The following is a 6766-nucleotide window of genomic DNA, read 5'->3' on the forward strand; positions in this document are numbered from 1 at the left end:
ACACACACACACACATTTATATACTTTTAATTAGACTTCTGTCATCATCTACATGGAAAAACAAGCAGGTGGAAACGAGAATGTAAGTCGTTGAGCAGATAATTAAAAAAATGACTGCCAAATGATTTAGCCTCACATACAGTCACAAAGAGAATCTGCATGGGTAAATATGTTAATCCCCGTCCCATTCTTAGTCAACTTCAAAGACCGAGCCGTGAAAGAAACGAGACATCGCTGCATCAGGGGAAGACTGGGGACTGTAAAGTCCTCAGAGCTTTAGAGCTGTTAATTTCCATCTGAAGCTTGCTGGCTCTATAGCAGTGCTTGTGAGAAAAGTGGTGGAAATGTCTCTTTAAAGTTTTTTTTCCAGTCTAAGTTGCTTCCTCCTCCTATTTGCATAGCCAATAGCTCCTCAGCCCTCGAATGAGGCTGTACGATTGTTACTGGGCAGATTTCATTGGCGTCTGCAGTGAAATGTGTTTAGTGCCCCCTAAAAACTGTCACGTTTTTTTAAACAACTGCCTGAAATGAAAGAAGTCAGCGCACAGGGACATCACCACAAATCATTCTCACTTGAGAAAAAAAATCATAAACGCCAAATTTAAAGGCGTTTGATCCTGACTGATAGATATTCTCAATTGAAATCTGCACTTTATGATGGGTCATACTTAAAATGGACAGTTTTAAGTTACATCAAGGCAGAAAAACCTTCACAAATATGTTCTTGACTTGATCAAAAAGGATCCTTGTCACAGGATAAGAAGAGACAAAGTTGCATTATTTCTCATCAAACACGCCAGTTTTAAATAAGAACGAGCAACAAGAATATGGCCAAACAGGTACTCCAGTCCTATCAGCTGCGCTCAGCACACCACGCGCAATTACGCAGTCTGATTGTTCTTTGTTACAGGTGAGGCATTAATTCAAACCAGCGGTTAGATCTGTTGAATATCACACACCCACACAGACATTCTTCAATCCCTAAAAAAATCACTCTCTGAAAAAAGTGGGGGAAAAATCCCACCCACACACGAAGGCTGAAAAGAAGTCGATTCAATCGTGTTAAAGTGTTTTCAGATCACACAATAACCAAAAAAAGACTCATAATGACTCAAACATGTATCTACTTCAGTGGAAAAGCATTTCACACCCTTCACTCCATCATTTACGCGGTTGAAGTACCAACATATTACTCTGTTAACACAACAGATGAGTTTCTATTTTTTTCTATTGCCGAAAAGTGACACCAACTGCTCCTCTGAGTGAGTTCAGAAGAAGCAGCAAAAGCAGGAGCGTGTTTTTTCTCTCTCCCCGGAAGCATTCAATTATCACACCAGAATAAAACGGGAACCCGCCCTGCAACTTCGAAACGTTAAGGAGTGGCGACAGTAGGCAGGCAAAAGCACCCCGGGAGGGGGGCGATCAATAAGTAGCGATGTTTTAAAAGTTTGTTGAAAATTACGCGATGCACACTGCAGGAAATATCTGTCGGAGCAAAAATCTTTTGTGCTGCCTCAAACTTTGAAATGTCATGTTTGGCTCAGTTAAGTTAAATAAAACACCCCGAGGATACGGGACAAGTCCGGTGGTTTGCGTTTTATCAACATTATTATTTTCGCGAAGCGAGCGGCGGGGAACTACCCATTTATCTTGTCTATGAAATTTACCGAAATAAAATAACAGAAAACACCAAATTTCCAGGACTCACCGGGTCATTTATCCTTTGTTTTCATAAAATAAATAAATAAATAAATAAAAATCCCCATTTAATTCATCACTAAAAGAAACGTGGTCACTCTTTGTAACGAGGATCGGCCAGTGAGTCATCACCGCACATTTCACACTTTAAATCACCATCACAACAAGCAGAGAAGAGCAGCCAACAACCGATAATGACAGCGCCCCGAAGTTCCTTTTATCTGCTTCTTTTACCGACATCAAGATGGGAATCTGATGCTCAGAAAAATGTCCCACAAGACAAGAAAAGTGTCGGAGGGGAATTTGACAAGTTCCTACTGAGTTATGAAATGACAGCAGCTGAGATCTGACAGTTTGGGAGTAAAACACAACGAGTGAGAAATTAAACAGCTCTCCCTTTGAGATGAGGCACACTGTGCTTTCTACTAACCTGCCAGTCATCGCAGGTGTTATATTGTGTAAACAGTCTAAAGCAGATATAACAAAATTTGGTATATTTTATTACCAATATTTATTTAGAAATAACAGATATTTATAGGCAGCTTTTATTCAAAGAAATGCTAATATATATGGTTTAAAACAACAGAAAATACCTTAAACAGCTGTTTTTAAAAAAAAAATAATTTATTTGTCCAATTAGACTACATCCCCATGAACCCCAAACTAAAATCACCAAGAAAAAAACAACCTGTGAATCTTTTGCCCAGACAAATGAGCTCTCTGGAGGTGTGTGAGAAGACAAAATAAAATAAAACACCCCAAACACACATGTACATCAACAGGTCAGTAATGGCTACACAGGAGACCTTCTGTAAAAGTCAAATGAAATAACATTTAAAAATGACTAGAATGAGACAATAATCGGATATGATGTAACTCTAAATCATCATGTTTGTGTAAAAACTTTAAAGAAACAGGAATCCTGCATATGTGATGGAACAAAGACATTTTGTTAAATTCCATCTTCGTCTATTTAGTTTGACATGTATTAATTAGCTGTATACCTGTATTTAAACTGTTAATATATAGATTATATATATTTCTTTTTTTTACAAACATAATTGATCCAGAAAACGTTTATTAGTCTATTTTTTAAATAATGTATTAACACTCTTAATATATTAGATTATTTTTTGATTGCTTAAAATCTGGTAGCTTTTCTAAAATTAGATGACAGATTTAATTATTTGAAAGACAACAACACAAATAAAATGAAACATTTCATTATTATAATTTTCAAATGCTAATTTTGGAATTTTCTGGATATCAAATCAGTTTGGTTTCCTTTTTATTTAAAAGTTATGAAGTGATAGGATACATTTCCACTGAAATAAAAAAGAAAAAGAGACAGAGGGATGTTTAGAAAGATGGAAGTCAGGAAAAGAGAAACTAATTTGGCATAACAAATTGATTAGATTTTTATTATAAAATTTATTATCTTACACAAAGACATAACAAATGTGTTCAATCTGTAAGAATAAAAGAAACAGTCAGTAGGTGAAATGGCAGCATTAGTCCTGACTTGAGTATTCAGCATCCTTATCTCTCTCTGCTTGAGACAAAACCTTTTGGATTTATCGTTAATTACAAATAAATACGTTGAATTGAATTGACAGAGGATGCAAAGAACCAAGGAGTCATCTCTGACAGCAGCATCACCAGCCAATCACAGCCAAGCACATGAGTTACGTAACAATAATCTTGACTCAAAAACATGCATGAAAAGGGTTTTTCTTACATGCTTTCAGTTTGAAACTTGACAACCACTGTGTCACAGCAACGAATCACATTTGAATTCTGATGAAAACATCACTCATACATCACTTCATGTCATTTGTTTATCGCACCCATATTTCCCCATTTTGGCAGTATTTTTTTGTGGTTGAATAACTGCAGATGTGTGAGCCAGAACAACAATACGGACAGAAGCTGCTCATCCATGATAAAAAAGCACCACGTTGCATGCAAAGCTTTGTGGAAAACTATCATCCAACCGACTAGTCGCAAAGATCACAAACTGTTTATTGGTTGAAATGAAACATGCTGATACAATATCAAAAAATGCCAGCTTTCTGCTAAATCTCGCTGACCCATCAGGTCATTAAAAAACACAACAAAGCACAAACATCAGTTACTGCTACCAGCTTCAGATTAAAATGTCAGAAACTAATATAAACCTAAATGATTTTGCATTCATGAAAAATGCCTAAAAAGGTTGTTTAGAAGCGCACAAATGTCATAGAACGTCTGAAAAAATCGACTTGTATACACAAAGCTTTAAATTTCAGCAGATCCTGAATCAGATGATCAGAAATCGGAGGTGAAGATCTGCTCAGCCTCCATCAGTCAGGATGAGCAGCATCAGCATCACGAAGGAAAACTTTTTTTTTTAATCTGCTGGGGGCATTTCCCCCCATTTAGAAACAATATAAGATGCATTTCCAGCAGCTGTCACTGTTGAAGTTTGTCCACAACATCTCCTCTGACCACCTGTGGGATTTTATTACTCCACAATGTTACAGTGACGCAGGTTTGGCATTGAGCGCTTGTCCCGCACTTCCCTCATCTCTTTCTAATCTCTTTGAAACACTGCCTTATTAATAACTGTTTAAAAAAACGGGAATTGTGTTCTGACATCTTTCGGCTGCGCTCATGTATAATGACAGGGAGAAGTGAAAGCCCTTCCTACTGGAAAAGGAACATCGAAAGAAACTCGAGGTAGATCCCAAAGGAAGATGTTTCGTTCCCTTTTCCAAATGAAGGGCTGTTACATATGTAGATATTACAAACTACCATGTGAACAGAGTTTGTGTGACTCCATTAGCTCCTGATTATTTTAACTAATGATGCTTTGCTATTCACAACTCTTACAGAACAGCAGCGGCAGGCAGTGTAAAACTTTGTACTTGCTACAGTGTATCTGTGCAGACATCTCATACAGCTACAATAATAATCTAGATTAGGAACTCATAACATCAGCTGTTCTAAATTTAATATGATCGAGAGAGACAGGAAACTATGTCACACATCAGATAACGAGCGAATAAAAGTGGATATAAGCACCAAAATTTGTGTGTTTGTCCCTCTGGTGTCATTAATTAAAACAAACCTCATTAACCACTTGAATTTTAAAAATGACTACCTTTTTTAAAGATGGCCATCATTTCCAGAATTTTCTTCCACTCCTAATTTCTATATTTTTATATTAGGGTAAAATAATTTGGTTCTTGGTCTCGAGGAAAATTCAAGACAATCACAAAGACTTGTTTGCTTCTACTTTTATTATGGACATGTGACTCAAACAGTTTGTTTTAGACATTAAACATCCATCAAGCAGCAATTAAGTGCTTTGTAATTCAATTCAGATTCAAAATTTTATGCATGGTAAATGGCCTGTATTCGTATAGCGCTTTACTAGTCCCTAAGGACCCCAAAGCGCTTTACACATTTACCTTGGGTAAAGCTTAAACTGTTTTTTACCAGTTATCTGTCTTCAGATAATTTTTCCAGCACAGAATCCGCATCAACTGAGCGAAAACAGTCGATACTGAACCCAAAGCTGAGTTTTACAGCATTGACTTCAACAACATCTGTTAATTGTCTGTGTAAATTTATAAATTAATCCAGATGGCCCCGCCCCTCCCTGAGCCTGGTTCTGCCGGAGGTTTCTTCCTGTTAAAAGGGAGTTTTTCCTTCCCACTGTCGCCAAAGTGCTTGCTCATAGGGGCTCATATGATTGTTGGGTTTTTCTCTGTATGTATTATTGCAGTATAAAGCACCTTGAGGCGAATGTTGTTGTGATTTGGCGCTGTATAAATAAAACTGAATTGAATCAGCCATTCAGTCAAGGGATTTACCGGAACATAAATGGAATCCTATTTTTCCTATCCGGTCTTTAAGTCTGACGTCATTAGCCATTTCCAGGTCCCAAAGTCAAACGAACACTGCAGCATCACTGAGAGTTTAAAACTGTCTAAATTCTTTCATCTTTAATAAAATGATCAGTGTGGCTGCTCTACCAGGTGTAACGTCCAGGAAAACAGAATTTATGAAGTTTAACAGAGTTAGAAGTTAGCAGGAAGTTAGCTCGCTAGCTTCCACCTAAACATGATATAGCATGTTCTGACTGGGAGATTTCTGAAAAATTCAAACTCTGCTGTCACTTCCAACATAAATGAAGACAGAAAACTAAACAGCAGTGATGTTTGTAGGGTTACTGAAGTTTGGCTACCTGGTATATAATGATGTGCTAAGTGATAGCTAGCGACACAGCTATGTTAGCATAGCATAAACACAGTGAAGCTGGAGGATGAACACTAACTTTTTTCCACTCGATAAAAGTTAACGTGAGGGATTCTGGTGGTCAGGGACAAATGTAATCGCATGGCAGGATGCTGTAAATGGACCAAACTTCAGCAGGAGAACAACTGAGATAATCCATCCACAATACGAGGTTAGTCATTAATATACTGCTGCATGGGCTGGGCTGTAGTTACATCGTAAGGGTTTAAACACTGAGCTTTAAAATGAATAGCAGCAATAAAAAGTGAGAGGCTGACAGTGATCACTGACTGTTTTAGGGGCTTGTTCAGATTAAATAGAACAAGATACAAAGCACGTTAAAAACACTACAGCCTTAATAAACGCAGAGCAGTTTGGACCTGGAAGCAGGGTTCATACGTCATCACTTAAAGACCGAAATCTTACCAAGCACTCAAAGCACTTTTTATAAACTGGACTTGCACTACATGCAAAATTGCACACCTTGCTGAATGTATCAGGGACAGTTTGGAGCTTAGCATGTTGTCCAACATGCAGACTGGAGGAACCAGCATCACCAGCTAACCGAACAGCTGACAACTTGCTCTAAATATTGGCTCCTGTAAGCCACCTTTAACGATCAACCTGAGAGTGAACGATGGATAAACAGCGAGGAAACAAAGTGCTCCCTCTGCTACGACACCACGATGTCCTTTTAAGTAAATCTTTTTAATTGTTTTGAATTAAAAATACACAAAAATGCGAGTAGATGGCCATTGTGAAAAGGGCAGCCATCTTTAAAAGGGCA

The sequence above is a fragment of the Pundamilia nyererei genome, unplaced genomic scaffold (assembly GCF_000239375.1).
Source record: "Pundamilia nyererei isolate P.nyererei 1_Seehausen unplaced genomic scaffold, PunNye1.0 scaffold00060, whole genome shotgun sequence".
NCBI lineage: Eukaryota > Metazoa > Chordata > Actinopteri > Cichliformes > Cichlidae > Pundamilia > Pundamilia nyererei.